At 41.2% G+C, this 16,777-nt stretch overlaps 4 non-coding genes across 4 annotated transcripts; 2 read left to right on the forward strand and 2 right to left on the reverse strand.

The window, feature by feature from the left end:
* Nucleotides 1–6,705: 6,705 nt before the first annotated feature.
* Nucleotides 6,706–6,809, reverse strand: LOC124508994 (U6 spliceosomal RNA). The gene has a single exon (XR_006961360.1). It is a non-coding gene; the product is annotated as a U6 spliceosomal RNA (small nuclear RNA).
* A 5,182-nt stretch (nt 6,810–11,991) lies between these two features.
* On the reverse strand, nt 11,992–12,063 carry TRNAH-GUG (transfer RNA histidin (anticodon GUG)). The gene has a single exon. It is a non-coding gene; the product is annotated as a tRNA-His (tRNA).
* A 645-nt stretch (nt 12,064–12,708) lies between these two features.
* TRNAH-GUG (transfer RNA histidin (anticodon GUG)) lies at nt 12,709–12,780 on the forward strand. The gene has a single exon. It is a non-coding gene; the product is annotated as a tRNA-His (tRNA).
* A 1,457-nt stretch (nt 12,781–14,237) lies between these two features.
* On the forward strand, nt 14,238–14,309 carry TRNAH-GUG (transfer RNA histidin (anticodon GUG)). The gene has a single exon. It is a non-coding gene; the product is annotated as a tRNA-His (tRNA).
* Nucleotides 14,310–16,777: the final 2,468 nt, after the last annotated feature.

Raw genomic sequence — 16,777 nt, forward strand, 5'->3', positions numbered from 1 at the left:
CATTAGTGGTAACTACAGGTCAGGCTTAGCAGCAAAGGTGTTTGTGCATTTTCTCAATGGCCTTATCTATAGGATGTGGAAACTCCCAACTAAGACAGACAAAGCTATGGAAACTCCCAGGGTCTGGGGTATTTGCATTTAGCAGTTAGGGTGGAAAGCTTAGGACAACTTTCAGAAAATCCATCTCTAGTGACTGTTGACATTGTGGCCGGGTTGATTCTTTCCTGCTTTAGCTTAAAGTTAGAATGACTGAGTCTAAGAAGCAAAAAGGTTATCCATAAGCCACAGTGGAAAGCTAAATAGTAGCTGGAAAATCACAGAAGGCAAAAGAAAGCTCTATCAGATGGAGGCCAGCAAACTTACATTGAAGGAAGAGACTCCACGAACCTGGGGATGACCAGTTCTGAGAGCCATCAGCCCAGGTATAATGAGAAGGGAACCTAAATCAGAACATGGTCAGGTGCTTAACTGCTGAGTTGTGATGGATGTATTACCTTAGAAGAGAACTCTTTCTCCACAGAGCACCCACATCTGTTTCATGTGCCCATTTCAGACAACAGAAAACATCAGATCTTCTTCACACTAATGGTGGAGATCTAACGCCAAAGATCCACAAAGACAGTCAAGACCTATGAGGTGAAATATCCAAATGGCCCTTCAATCCACCCTCAACTTCTTCCTTATAGAACTCTTACCTCTCTGAGTTAGAGGTAGCACTGGTTCTGATGGGCAGTAAAGTCTTTCCCAGATAAGGTGCTCTCTCTCACTGGGGAGAATCATGACTCTATCTCCAGGGGCCTTTTCAAGCCAAGCCCTACATTCTGTCGTTAGCAAAAGTTTCTCCTGGTTTCTAGTATAAAGTTAATGCTGATCACTGACTTCCTGTGCTGATGCAATTTGCCATTGTTTATACATTCTTTTCATGATTTCAGTAGGAATTTGAGGACACAAAAGCTCTAGCTCCTTCAGCTGCAGATAGCAGGCTCAGGCCCTAATGAGAAAAAAAAATGGAGGCGGGGAAGGAGCTCCTACCAAGGATGGGCTGCCTAAAATTCTTCACTTAGGATTTGCATTGACATGTAACATAGTCAGGCTGGAGACATTCTTCCAGACCTCCTCCCTGGTAACTTGTCCAGATCATACCCACCCACCTACCTTGCTATCCCCACCCAACCCTGCCACGCTTACCACCATTCTCCCAGGAAGTCAGAACAGTTGCTCTGATAGGACAGCCAGAAGAAAAGCAGACAGTAGAATCAGTTGGAGAGCTAGGAGGAAAAGTGAAAAAGAGATAATCTGTAAGAAGGAGGAGAGGTCAATGATATTCAGTGATGTATACAATCAGGTAGCATGACAAATGAGAAGATGCTAGATTTGGTAGTGAAGAAGTGACTGGTTCTGTTTGAGAGAGCTGTTTACAGGAGAGCCAAGGACGATACCAAGTACTAATGAGTTTTCAGAGCAACTGTAATTCTCATAAATTGGTGGTGGGAATGATTTACGCAAGAACAGGCAAAAACAAAATACAAAAATCAACAGTGTTTCTATGAACCAAAAAATGAAGTTTAACGAAAGATACTTTAACATATAATTTTAAAAATAGTGTATCTTCAAATATTTTTTGTTTCCCCACCTATCCTCTCTTCTAGGACTCCAGTTATATGTATATTAGGCCATTTGATGATATCCCACAGATCACTAATAGTATTCTCTCTCTCTCTCTCTCTCTCTCTCTCTCTCTCTCTCTCTCTCAGTCTTTTTCCCCTTTCCGTGTTTTATGTTGGGTAGTTTCTATTGCTATGGCTTCAAATTTACTAATCTTTTCTTCTGCAATGTCTAAGCTGTTATTAATCCCATTCAGGTATTTTCCATTCCAGATGTTGTATTTTCACTTCTAGAAGTTCAATTTCAAACTTTTTTATAGTTGTTTAAACTGTCTACAGATTAGATTAACACACAAAAGGCCTTCCTGCTCCTGTCTCACCTTCAGAAAGATTCCATTCTCTTCTGTGGTGTCCTCAGCCATCTGTCTAAAGCTTCTATCACAGCCCAGTAATCTAGGTGAAACACACAAACCAACCAAAACACTCATTGCTCATAACTCTAATGCATACTGCTTCCTAGGGCTGTTACACAGAAGGCACTTGAGAGATACTTGTTGGATAGTGAATAATGAAGAACAACTCAACACCAAAAATAAAAAATAAAAAAAAGTCCAAATACAAAATGGGGAGAGGACCTGAATACCTTTCCAAAGAAGATATATAGATGACCAACAAACACATGAAAAGATGCTTAACATGACTAATCATCAGGAAAATGCAAATCAGACCACAATGAGATATCACCTCACACCTGTCAGAATAGCTAAAATAAAAAAGACAAGAGAGAACAAGTGTTGATGAAGATGCGGAGAAAAAGGAATGCTCATGCATTGTTGGTGGGAATGCAATTGGTGCATCCACTATGGAAAACAGTATGGAGTTTTCTCAAAAAATTAAAAAGGGAAATACCATATGATCCAGTAATTCTGCTACGAGGTATTTACCCAAAGAATACAAAAACCACTAATTCAAAGGGATACGTGCACCCCTATGTTTACTGCAGTATTATTTACAATAGCCACGATATGGAAGTAGCCCAAGTGTCCATCAATAGATGAATAGGTAAAGAAGATGTGTTATACACACACACACACACACACACACACACACACACACACACACAGGATTATTACTCAACCATAAAAAAGAATGAGATCTTGCCATTTTCAATAACATGGATGAACCTAGAGGATATTATGTGAAGGGAAATAACTCAGAGAAAGACAAATACCATATGATTTCACTTATATGTGGAATATACAAAAACAAAACAAATGAACAAACAAAACAGAAACAGACCCATAAATACAGAGTACAAACTGATGGTTGCTAGAGGGGAGGGGAGGAGAAGGGAGGGATGGGTAAAATGGGTGAAGGGGAGTGGAAGGTACAGTCTTCCAGTTGTGGAATGAATAAGTCACAGGGATGAAGGGTACAGATTAAAGAATATAGTCAAATGAGCACTGGGTGTTGTATGGAAACCAATTTGTCAATAAACTTCATATAAAAAAAAATAAAAAAAATAAAAACAAAAATCCACACTAAATAAAATAAGCACAGTTCTCACAATGAAAAAAAAAAAAGAATATAGTCAATGATATTGTAATAGTGCTGTATGGTGACAGGTTGGAGGTACACTTATGGTGAACATAGCATAACACATACAGCGGTCAAATCACTATGTTGTACACCTGAAACTAGCCCTGTGTATCAACTAAGCTTCAATTAAAAAAAAAAAAGGAAAAAAATTTTAAAATAATGAAGACAGAAGAAATCATGCTGTAAGGAAAGGAGCTAGATACCTTTGAACATCAGGATCATCCTGGCACTCCTGAAATCTTTCTATGTGGTTAACCCCTTCTTGAGCTCTAACGTTGGGTCTGCCAGTGTTAATGCAGTGCTGAAGTCATTTAGCCACCTCTGGAGAAAATGCTGAAAATTTGTTTAAATGAAGGAGTTATATTAAGAGGAAAGGCAGAGAGCCAAGAGACTGAAAACTCCAACTTTTTAATCAGGAGAATTAAAAATCAGGAGATTTTAATCTCCTCCTGATTTAATTAGGCTGAGCTAATGTTGAGTGGTTATATTATCTTGCTATCAGCTAAGAGAACAGACCTAGAAATTATCCTGCTTCCAAGAGAATGACTGAAGAAATCAAAGTACCAAGAAGGAGTAGTTGGAGGCCCTCCTGTTCCTCCATTCCATTTCTTACTCAATTCCATTTCAATTCCTTGGCGTCAGCCAGAGTCATAAAATAGCTGTTATCTGGGAGTGTCAAACAGATTATCTTGTAGAATTATATAGATTTGTAGAGCACAATGGACCTTTAAGATCTTCCTGCTAACCACAACTACACTGATTGTAGATAATCCAAATCATCAAGTCACATGCAGTTGCCTGCTGGCCATGGCATAAGGACTCTGCTCTGCTGGCTGTGCACTCAGGCCCTCAGTGAACTCACAGCCTATTACACCTCCCACTTCATGGAGAGGACATCCAGTTCCTCTCTCTAACCCTGACCTTAAGAAGTTTCCTTCCACACTCCTGTCTTCCCCAAAACCTGAAGGTTATTTCCACTTAGATGACCCACTGATGTCTCAGCACCAGTGTGTTCTACACAATAACTTTCTGTATCTTCTCAGATACCATCTACTCCCAGTTCCCCTCTGTTAGGTAAAGCACTCCTTATACTTGCTTCTCTCCTCCTGTGTCCACCAACCCCCATCCCCCACTGGCACTTTCCCTCACTTGGCCTTAAGTTAAGCATGGGTTAGGTTAGATGAGGTCTGAGAGTGGGGCCCTCATAGTGGGATGTGAAGCAAGTATGTGTTAGAGCTAGGGCCTTTGTTCCCTTTCTCCAGAGGGGAAGTTCTTTGAGGGAAGTGTTGGTATTTGGAGTTGAAGCCCTAACCCCCAATATGATGGTATTTGGAACTGAATTTAGCCAATGGGAATCAATGGCAACCAATGGCAGGAGACTTGGTATCTTTCAGTCTATTTCATCAACTACCCCAGCACTTGTTCAATGGACTCATAAACAAAGTGGCCATGATAGCAGGGGTGGAAGTTTTGCATAGGCTCTACAACAGGAACTTCTTCTTACCAAGGCTAATCTGGCCTCTGCTGGTGGTGATTGTTGAATATACCAAGATCAAAGACCAATGCTAAATCTATAGTATGGCATCATTCTTCAGGGACACTAGCCAGTAACCTGGGACAGATTGATTATGTTGTCCCATCATGGATGGGGCAGCAATTCCTCAGTGAATTTAACATTTATTTTGGATATGGTGTCCCTTAATATTTTTATGTCCCACAGTAAAAGTTAAGGGAAGACTTTAGCAATATAGTTCAGGACCACAAATAGTTCACACACCTAAGAGTAAAGGTTTGAGATATCAGATAAAGAATCAGTAGTTGAAGTACTGGCTGAGGGCATAGGACATGTGATTTGAGCAGGGGAAGAAGGAGATTATAAATACCAACTACTAAAAAAATTAAATAAACAAACATCAATTACTGTCTTGATTACCAATTAAGAAAAAAAAGTCTTAGTAGCTAGGCATATTTTTTCCTTGGTTTATCCTGTATATATTTACATTTGTTAGTTTCTTTCTTCTCCTCCTTTTTTCCCTTCCCGTACTCTTCCATATAGGATGGAAACTAAATTTTAGTAAAATGGTACATATGGATACTGGGTACCTGAAATAATGAACTGCACCAGCCTGTCTACTGGCAACTCAGCTGTGCTTCTGTACTTCTTTGCTTCCCCAAGAGTTAAGAAGACTAGAAAATATTTTTTAGAATCCCTTTACAGCCATTTTCCATATCAGATTCCACAAATGAGAGGCACTTGTATGAAATTTGAAGAACAGAAAAGAGGCAGCTTCTTCTAGACTATTCAGACTTTAGTACAACATCTATTCATGATTTTTTAAAAAACCCTCTGCAAATTAGGTCTACAGCAAACATACCTCAACAAAATAAAGGCCTTCTATGAAAAATCCATAGCTAACATTATACTCAATGGTGAAAAACAGAGAGCTTTTCTCCTAAGTCCAAGAAAAAGACAAGGATGTCCACTCTAACCACTTTTATTCAATACAGTACTGGAAGCCCTAGCCACAGCAATCAAACATAAAGAAATAAAAGGCATCCAAATTGGTAAGGAAGAAGTAAAACACTCCCTATTTTCAGGTGAAATAATACTATATATGGAAAACCCTAAAGACTCCACAAAAGCTACTAGAAGTGATAAATGAATTCAGTAACATTGTAGGATACAAAATCAATGTACAGAAATCTGTTGCATTCCTATACATTAATAATGAAGCAGCAGAAAGTGAAACTCAGTAAACAATCCCATTTATAATTGTGCCAAAACAATAAAATATCTAGGAATAAACTTAACCAGAGGTGAGAGACCTATAATCTAAAAACTATAAAACACTGATGAAAGAAACTCAAGATGATGCAAAGAAATGGAAAGACATTCCATGCTCACGGGATGGAAGCACAAATATTGTTAAAATGTCTATACTACCGAAAGCAATCTACAAATTTAATGCAATGCCTATCAAAATACCAACAGCATTCTTCACAGAAGTAGAACAAACAATCCTAAAATTTGTATGGAACTACAAAAGGCTTCAAATAGCCAAAGCAATCTTGAAAAAGAAAAACAAAACTTGGAGGTTATCACAATTCCAGACTTCAAATTATATTACAAAATGGTAGTAATTAAAACAGTATGGTACCAGCACAAAAACAGATACATAGATCAATAGAATAAAATAGAAAACCAGAAATAAATCACAATTACACAGTCAATTAATCTTTGACAAAGGAGGAATGAATATACAATGGGAAAAAGGAAGTCTCTTCAACAAATGGTGCTAGAGAAAGCTGGGCAGCTACATGCAAAAAAGAAACTGGACCACTTTCTTACATCATACACAAAAATAAAGTCCAAATGGATTAAGGACCTAAATGTGAGACCTGAAACCATAAAAACCCTTGAAAAGAGCACAGGTAGTTTCTCTGACATTGGCTATAGCAACATTTTTCTAGATAAGTCTCCTGAGGCAAGGGAAATAAAAGCAAAAATAAACTATTGGGACTATATCAATTTGTCATCCTTGCACAGGGGTCATACTAATCTCTGTATTGTTCCAATTTTAGTATATGTGCTGCCAAAATGAGCACGTTCTTGGGACTACATCAAAATAAAGTTTCTGAAGAGCGAAGGAAACAACAAAACTAAAAAGCACCCTAATGAGTGGGAGAAGATATTTGCAAATGACATATCCAATAAAAGATTGGTATCCAAAATATATAAAGAACTGATACAACTCAATGTCCAATCTTATTAAATGGGCAGAAGACGTGAACAGATATTTCTCCAAAGAAGACATACATATGGCCAACAGACACATAAAACAATGCTCAACATCATTCATCAACAGGGAAATGCAAATCAAAACTACAATGAGATATCACCTAACACCTGTCAGAATGGGGAAAAAAAAAAGAAAAAAAAAACTCACAAGAAACAAGAAGGGTTGGTAAAGATGTATAGAAAAAGGAACCCTGTTCATGATTTGTGGGAATACAAACTGGTGCAGCCACTGTGGAAGACATTATGGAGGTTCTTGAAAATATGAAAAATAGAACTACCCTACAATCTAGTAATCACACTACTCGGTATTTATCCCCAAAATACAAAAACACTGACTCAAAGTGATACATGCACCCCTGTTTATTGCAGCATTACTTACAATAGCCAAACTATAAAAACAGCCAAGTGTGCATTGATAGATAAATGGATAAAGAAGATGTGGGGTGTGTGTGGGTGTGTGTGTGTGTGTGTGTGTGTGTGTGTGTGTGTGTGATTGAATATTATTCAGCCATAAAACAGAATGAAATCTTGCCATTTGCAACAAGATGGATGGAGCTAGAGAGTATAATGTGGCACAAAATAAGTCAGTCAGAGAAAGACAAATACAATATGATTTCACTCGTGGAATTTAAGAAACAAAACAAGCAAAGAAAAAAGAGAGAGAGGCAAACCAAAAATTGACTCAACTATAAAGAACAAACTGATGGTTACCAGAAAGGAAGTAGGTGGGAGTGATTGATGAAATAGGTGATGGGGATTAAAGAATCCCCCAAATAGGAAGTTACCACAAAATGCCAGGAACCACTGACCTCCAGGGAAAAGGACTGACTCAACAAGGAGCAACAGAATCATCACAATTTGGCTTCACCCTTACCCTCCCTTCTGTATCTTATGTCACAGCTCTGACTTGTCTTTCCCAATGCTACCTGTATGTTCATGCTTCCTTGCCTTTGTTTCTGCCTTTGTCTCTGCCTAGAATACCTACCCTCCTTTCTGCCAGGAAAATTACTATACATGCCTTGGAACCCAGCTCAAATATCATATCCTGGGGGAATGAGTGATCTAAGCTGTAACGCAGTTCGTATATACTTCTAACATAATTGTAATTGTTTCTTCCCCCTTTTGATTAACCCTGGACTGAAATTATAATCTCAGAGTAATAATGACTCTTATTTACATTTAAATCTCAATGCCTAGCATAGATCATACTAGGACCCACTGTTTGTTGTGTAGGTGGATGGGTGTTGGCTTGGACTACTGACTGACAGAACAGGGACACCTCCCTCTGAGCATTTCTCTGCAGACTCCCTATAAACTGAAGACCATTTCTTCCCGGCCTAATGCTTTGCTCTGTAATGAGCTTTGTACTTTTAGATTTTACTCATTTGTAAAATTGCAAAAATAATTTTGGAGATCAACATAGGCTTGCCAATTTTTAATTTTCCAAGCAAAGACTTAAAAAATGATCAGTTCTCCATCAGGTAATAAAAGCAAAGCCACTTTAACACCTCAAAAGTATGAAGGACATAATCTCAGCCTAGAAGACAGCCTTTTAAATTAAATACATTCAGCCTTTCGAAAAGCTTACCACATTGACCTTATTTTCTCTTATTCCATGATGAAAACTTCATCCCTGTTTATGAGTTCTAGAATAATGTTTGGAAACCACTGATTTAAACCTTTGCTTCTGAGAGGCAGCTCCTGCATTCTTCCTCAGGAATGAGATTTAGGCCTCATGACAGGACTAGTCCTGCTGGATCTACCCATGGGTTTCTTTTTGAGGAAACAGAAGAACCTAGAAACAAGAGACCAACTAAGCATACTGAGCACTTACTGTGTGCAACTTCTGTGCTGGTCACTTGGCATTGTGTATTAGGTGCACCACTCAGTTAAAAACTCAAGAATACAAGCAATGCAACTTTATCTCTTTTTCTTACTGAATTTATTTTTTATTTGAATATGTTCCACTAGGTGACAACTATGATCTTAATTCAGGGTCTCTCTCCCTTTCTTTCCCTGAGGGTTGCATCTTTGATCCAGGGGACTGACTTAGTGCACAAGCAGGGCTAGATTAAACCTCCCAAGGTCTTAAGCAGTGAAAAGATTATGATGAGTCATATGTAATTGAAAAAAATTTAAATACTTACAGTTAATTATTTCCTAACAAAGTTCAGTCAGGGTTTTTTTTTCCCCCCTCTCTCCTGAAATTATCACGTCAGTGCTTTTTATTCTTTCAAAAGAACTGTCTTACATTCTTGGGTAGATGCTTTGTTTTCCTGGGGCCCTTGATAAGTTCTTGGCCTACCAGAGGGTTCATCTGGTTTTGTTCATTGGCCCTTAGCATCCACTTGGATGGATTGGATTTTATTGTGGGTCCATGCAGATCACCATGGACTCCTCCTCACCCTGTCCACATAAGACTGCCTCCAATCTGAAGGCTCTTTATGCCACATCTGGGCCACTCAGGGTTAGACTTTATCTCTTCAGTATAAATTTTGATCCCTTTTAAAATGCAACACTTACTATTATCGGTCATCATACTCTGTACAGACAAAGGAACTGAGGGAATAGAAGGGTGGACAATAGGCAGGGAACAGTATCACATTATCTGTATCACATTACTTCCATTGGCTCAAATTCTCCTATTTATTTTTTGTTCAGCTTTCTTTTCTGATGTCTGCACTAGACTACAGTTCTATGAGAACAACACATCTGTCTTATTCATTACTATAACCCCAGAACCTAGAACAGTGTCTGGCACATAGGCCCTCAATAAATATTGTTGCTCTAATGACTGAGAATAAATGAGATAAGAATAACACAAAGAGGTGGAAGGGTGTCAGAGTGAGGGGGCTGGAAGTGCTAAAAATAAACTTCAATTATTTTACAATTATGGTGAAAGTTTATGTCAGCTTTCCCTTGGAAAAGTTTTGTTCCACTGCAGCAAGAAATGCCTCTTCATTCTACCATTTCTTGTGCTGTTTTCTGGTTTTTGTTTCTGGACTTTCTCTTGGCTGGAAAACTAAAGTATTTTGGGTCAAGAGTATCAGTATATACTTTTGGAGCTCCCCAAAGGTATATATCTCTCTTTTAGAGATAAAAGATGCTAGTTTACTGAATGAATGAAGAATGAATGAATAAATGAAACTTGAGTCCCGAATATCCAGAGAATCCCTGAGGAATGGGCTCCCTATTGGGGGTTAAGTCCAAAGTGGTGTCTTCTAGACTGAGTCTTATCCAGCCTCAGCATTCCACATCCACTTCTGGGGTGTAGCACCTCCTAGTGGAAGTCCAGGGGTGCTGCCTCTTCCCAAGCCATCCCTCAATATGGGCCTCTTGGTGACTCCCTCCCAGACCACCATCTTTTCATCCTCAAAACCTTAATGTTACTCCCCTGGATGAGGCCCAGTAGACTCTGGCAGGTCCCCTCTAGTCACCCCAAATACTGACAAGGTGAACAATGAAGGCCTCCATTCCAGCCAAGTGGTTCTAGGCAACAGCAGCACTTCTCAAACTTGAATGTGCAGATGAATCACCTGGGGAGGATCTTATTAAAATGAAGATTCCAATCTAGTGGTTTTGGGTTGTGAACCAAGATTCTGAATTTTTAATCAGAAAATATTCAAAAATTTTTTGCAGGGATCTTTTGCAGAAAATATTTTGCAGGGATCTTGCCTAAAACATTTTTGGAATTGCTGTTGAAGCTTATTGCACCTTTAAAACTCCGTGGTGACATCTTTTTCTTTGAAGGTGAATTTGAAAAGCAGTCAAAAAACATTTCAAAATAAAATGTGATTATAAATATTGAGATGGATTTACTTACATGGCTTATAAATCAGCCCTGAAAGTTATCCCCAAACAACAGTTCCAAAAATATTTGGGGCAGCTGGTTGGAGAAAGGGGAATGTTTACTTTGAAACATTCAGATGCTTAAGTGTCACTGTGTCCATTTTTAAGGAGTTAATTTTATTACTAGTTTATTTAAGTAAAACTTAAATAGGGCTTGATGAGTGGCAGGCACTGTTGCTTTACAAGTATTATCTCATTTAATTCTCATAAGCCTGCTTTTATTCCCATTTTACAAATGAGAAAACTGAGGCACAGAGACAATATGTGGCTTACCTAAAGTCACCCAGCTAATTAATGCAAGAGTCAGGTTCAAACCCTAGGCAGCCTGCTTCCAGGTGTCACGGGATTAATTATTAAGCTATGCTAACTTTAAACAGTGTTAGGAATAGCCTAAAGAAAGAGTGTCAGCTACTATGGAGTCTATCTGGAGGAAAAGAAAGAAATTAAGTGACTTAGAGTGGAGACTGGAAGCCTACAGAAAATAAATCCATCCCCAAAACAGAAACAGCTGGAGCTGGAATGTGTGACTAGAGAGTTCTTACAGCCTCTACCCCTTTCCTGGTTCTGATGCCTAGAAAAGACCTCAAGATGGAAGAGAAAGCAAGTTCTCAGGTTCACCTTCCACCATTCTATTCTCTCATGGTCTTAGTTGTCCTGTTTTGTAGCTTTAAACTCATCAAATTTAGGGAACTGGGAGCAGGAAGACCCAGGGAAATTGCAGCATGCAGCATTGTCTTGCTTTTTACATGCTGTTCAGTGAGTTTTTGCTGATGGATTGTGAGTAAAGGGAGCACTCCACCGAAATGTCCCAACTCTTCCAGAAATGATTTCTGACTTGCCTTGCCACCCTCAGGTCCCCTGAGAGGAGCTGGAGAGGCCCATTCTTCACTCACGATCTGACCATTAACAGAGGCCAAATGAGGAAAGAGAAAGTACCCCCACAGAACGTCCTAAAACACACAGCGGGCAAGATGGAGAGTGGGCCGATTCGCTAGCACTTCTAGAATTAGAGGAAGTAAAGTCCCAGAACTTCAATTTCGGCACTAACCTAATATTAAGGAGCAGCGGGGCACAGTCACGGAGTACAATGTAGCTTCCCCAACCTAAAAAGGCGCCCTAGCCGTGCCATTGTTCCCACAATGCCGTGACTCGGATTCGAACCGAGGTTGCTGCGGCCACAACGCAGAGTACTAACCACTATACGATCACGGCGCGCTACCGGAACGCCACAAGAAACCATGCTTCCAAGTATGGATCTTCTAGTCTAGCTGGCCGGCCGCCCTGGCCTTCCGAAGTCGCCCACGGTGTGCCAGGCCCTTCTGGCACTCGCGCTGACCCCTAAGCGGAGTAGGGGCGCCGAGGACTCTCCAGCAGGTCTCAGCCGGTCGTGCGTACGGATCGTAAAAGAAAGAACTCCTATGAGGCCGTTATGCTCACGTCTAGCCTGTACGGACGTGATGCCCCGGGGTCGCCCGAACGGTAGGTCCGTTTCACACCCCCATGCCCTGGCGGTCACGCTATCTGAGTGGACTCCGGCTGGGAACGGGGTTGTCTCTAGAATTCCACAAGAAGGAAATACAGTTCCGATGCACCCGCACAACTTCCTTCGAGGTGCGGGGCGGGGTGGGGGGAGGGAAACCTGGAGCGCAGCCTTCAAACTGGTGAAGCAGTGGGGTCTGACCCCCGGGCGAGTGTGGACAGAAATCAAAAAAACAGGGAAACGAGGGCGTCGGTGTTCTCACAGCTAGAGGCTAAGTTGGAGATCCGCAGGTACAGACCGTGACGTAACAAGGGGGCGGGGCTTTCAATAGAGAAGAACTCAGGCGAGGAAACCGAAGGCCAAGTCCCCAGTAGCTCGCCGTGATCGTATAGTGGTTAGTACTCTGCGTTGTGGCCGCAGCAACCTCGGTTCGAATCCGAGTCACGGCATTGCGAGAGCAGTGGCACGGCAGGGGATTTGGTTTTTATTGCTGTCCTCCATTTTTATTTCGAGTTTGTAACATTCTCGAAAATGGATCCCAGTCCCCTGTGCCAGTTGGAAACGACGTTTACGTCATGCCAGCTCTGGCTAAATTGGACCTCGGAAGAATATAGGCTTCCTGTTACCGCGGCTACGCGCTATACCGTTCACTGGAGACAAAGCACAGAGCACTCACAAGGCTAATAAGTGTTGTCATAGGCATATATATGAATTTCCATAGCAGCGCTGGAAGAGGACTCCCGATAATAATAGGAAGAGAAGTCTTCACAGAGGAGGTGATTTTTGAAGTAGCTCTTAAAGTCAGAAAAGGAATTTTCCGAGCAGCCAGGATAATCTCGTGTGCACAGGTATGATGGAGGTCTCAAAAAGGAACTATGGCAATTACTCTATAAATCCTACCTCTTCCCCACCCTCACTTCTAAAGGACCTGTTGAGTGAATGAATGCGAGTAATTAGGGAATGGGAAGCGACACTGAGGGAGGGCCAAGGATGGGCTGCAAAAGGTGGACGAATTTCCTACAGTCTGTGGGTGGGGGTGAGGGGTGGAGGAGTGAAAGGATTCAGCTTGTATTTAGTAATATCCCTCTGGTGACTCTGCAGGCGGTGAGGGTGATGATTAGAGCAGACAGGTGGCCACCCTGGATTCTCTTGTTAGAACTAGTGGCACGTTCTCAGTTTAGCAAAAATCCTCTGCCTACTGTGGACTCGGCCTGGTTCTAGGCGCGGTGGGGCGGGAACACTGATGGACAAGAAGAAAAATCGCACCGGCCCCTGTTGCTGCCTAGGGCACAACCGAGGTGGCGACCGGTACCGGCGGGAGTACCGCGGAAGAAGTCAGGATCGTTGCGGCAGTAGCAGAAGCTGCAAGGAAGTTGGTGGGGAGCGGGTAGGCAGGGTGAGATGCATTCATTGAGTCCCTTACATGTGTACAGTCAGGCGTGGGGGAGTCCACATCCTCCGCGGCGGCGACACTGGGTCACTCCTGGGGGAATCAGCAGGGACTATAACCCCTTAGGAGCGCCCCCTTCAGATCCGGGGTCGCTGCAAAGATCTCCCAGGCACAGGAGATGGGCATCCTAGGAATGGTGGTTACACAACTTGTGGACACTGAGTTCCGGACGGTCCCGTCCCTGGATGCCCACGTGGTCCCCCTAAACGCCCACCTCATTCACACGGAACCCACCATTCCCCACTCCAACATCAACACTTTCTGTAGCTAATGGACCAAAACCCGAGAGAGCGAGAGCGACTGGCGAGAGCGCACTGCGCCTGCGCATTCCCAGAATCTGTGTTACGCTGGAACTCCGCCCTATAGGTGGATCTTTTGGTGACGTGCAGAGCGGGAAGGCCTATGACTGTTGAAGAGGACAATCAGAAGGCGATCCTTACAGGTCCCCGGTAGCTCGCCGTGATCGTATAGTGGTTAGTACTCTGCGTTGTGGCCGCAGCAACCTCGGTTCGAATCCGAGTCACGGCATTGTGGGAACAATGGCACGGCAAGGGGCTTGTCCTTTTAGTTTTTTTTTTTTCTTTTTGTGGACAACGTTTTATATTGATCACAACTCGCTTTCTTGAAGTGAATCACCGAGTCTTTCCACCTTGAAAACTGAGCCGGCCCTAAGATCACCACCTCCAGTAATTCTCATTTAATGCTCTGAATACGGTTTCACATGAGTTAGAATCCCTCCCTGCCCGAAAAAATTGGAAATCGGTGTCTAAATCACTCTACAGCAGCAAAACCGCGCCCTTGTGACCTTCCAATTTTTTTTCCTTTTCATGAATTTTTAAAACTTGAGTTGTATGTTTAAATAGAGAATACATGCGCACAAGTCCAATGAACAGTAAGTCTCCCTATCTTCACCTCACCCACCAATTATTAGTTTCCCTCATCTTTCCATGACAGTCCTTGTATAAACAAATATTTATATATGCATATTTGCATAACAGTATAACCCCCATCTCTGCTTCTTACATAACACAAATGACCTCTTCCGTTCCTCGCTTTCACCCTCAGAAGTCAGACAGGACTTGAGGTAACAAATATGCAGATAGGCAAACTCCCTTTACAAAGAAGAGTACACATACCAGGAGGGAATATCCACCACGGATCCTGTCCTTTTTCTCCCCAGGTCCTGGATGCTGGCTGGGGCAAGTGAAGGCTGACTGGGTTGGTGAGATATAGGGAAAAGGAATCCTTCATTGTGTTTATAAAAACCATTGGATGGTAGCCTGGGCTCTGCTGAGAAGCAGCCCTATTTCGATTGCATGTTGGAAGGGCAGGGCAGTATCCTAGTTTTGGAGTTGGGAAGAGGGACTTGGTAGTCCATTTGGAGACCCTTCACTTCCATCTCTCTGCTATCTTATCAGGATCAAACTTAAATTACAGACCACTAAAGTTAAAAAATTCAGGTTAATGAAAGGTAAAACTGAATCTTACTATGTGTATATTCCAACCATACAGCATCTCCATAAATATTTGAAGAGAGGTTTCTTATGGAGTCCAAAATTGAGGCAAGTGGCCCAGTTTACTTCATTGCATCTCAGGTTGTATTCTTTCAAAACAAAATCATGTTATTTTCATATCAAATAGAAAACTTGGCCCAAATGAAACTCCCATCTACATCTAGAATCTCAAAGAACAGAGTGCATATCTAAGCATACTAAGATGTTTGTTCTCTCAAGTTTGTGTACAGAGATGGGCCTAAGGCAAGGCTGGAGACAAAAGGCAAGCACCAGTCTTAAAAGACAAAACCCAGAAGGGATCAGAGCTCCGGAGAGGACTGGGCATCCAAGGTCAGACAAACAGAAGGGAGGACACCCCCACTCAGTACCCACTAAGAAAAGTGAGGGCTAAGGACCAGGCCTTGAGACAGGCACAAATTTAGGAGGTTAAAGGAGGAAGAGGGTATAGCCTGAAAGAAAGGAGGAGAATGATAACAGTGTCATTTAAGGAAAGTTTGGGAGAAGGTTTCAGGGATGGAGGTCGGCACATTCAGGTGCTGCAAAGGAGAAAGAGGAATAAGATAAAATCTTTGGGCTTGACACTTAGAAGTCATTGTTGATTTTAAAAACCTTCCATGAGAGCAACTAGGCAATGTTTATCAAGAATCAGAAAAAGAAAAGTACACCTTTGCCCCAATAATTCCATTTCTGGGAAGCTTACTAAAGGAAATAATCCTAAACTTGGAAAAGTTATGTGCATAAAGATGTTTATTACAGGGCTATTTAGAAGGGAAGAGAGTGTAAATAGCCTGACTGCTTAACAAATAAGGTAATATTGAACTAAACTAAAATATGTTCATTTGATGATATATTGAATTGTCATTTTTAAAGTATCAAAAGTACATATATGAAGTATTAAGTCAGCTTTTAAATACCATTTCCAACCAAAAAGAATGAAGTTCCTTTTTAAAAAATGACTGATTACAAGTCTACAGAAGGGGAAGTGTAAGTCTAGAATATTTTCTGTAAGAAAGCAAGTTAACTGCTTAAATATTGAGGGGACCAAGTCAAAAGGACACAGAAGCCTCTTTAAAGAGTTTCTGTTGGCCAAATTTGAGACAATTGGAGCATCAAAGAATAATAACGGTGAGAATGCAATCTGGTGCAGCCATTCTGGAAAACAGTATGGAGGTTCCTCAAAAAACTAAAAATAGAACTACCCTACCACCCAGCAATTGCACTACTAAGCATTTATCCAAGGGATACAGGTGTGCTGTTTCGAAGGGACACATGCACCCCCATGTTTATAGCAGCACTATCAACAATAGCCAAAGTATGGAGACAGCCCAAATGTCCATCGATGGATGAATGGATAAGAAGATGTGATATATATATATATATAATATATATATATATATATATATATATATATATATATATATATACACACACACACACACACATACAATGGAGTATTACTCGGCAATCAAAAAGAATGAAATC

Source organism: Lynx rufus, unplaced genomic scaffold (assembly GCF_022079265.1).
Source record: "Lynx rufus isolate CCGP_SWC_20201006 ecotype Redwood Valley unplaced genomic scaffold, mLynRuf1.p SCAF_13, whole genome shotgun sequence".
Classification (NCBI taxonomy): domain Eukaryota; kingdom Metazoa; phylum Chordata; class Mammalia; order Carnivora; family Felidae; genus Lynx; species Lynx rufus.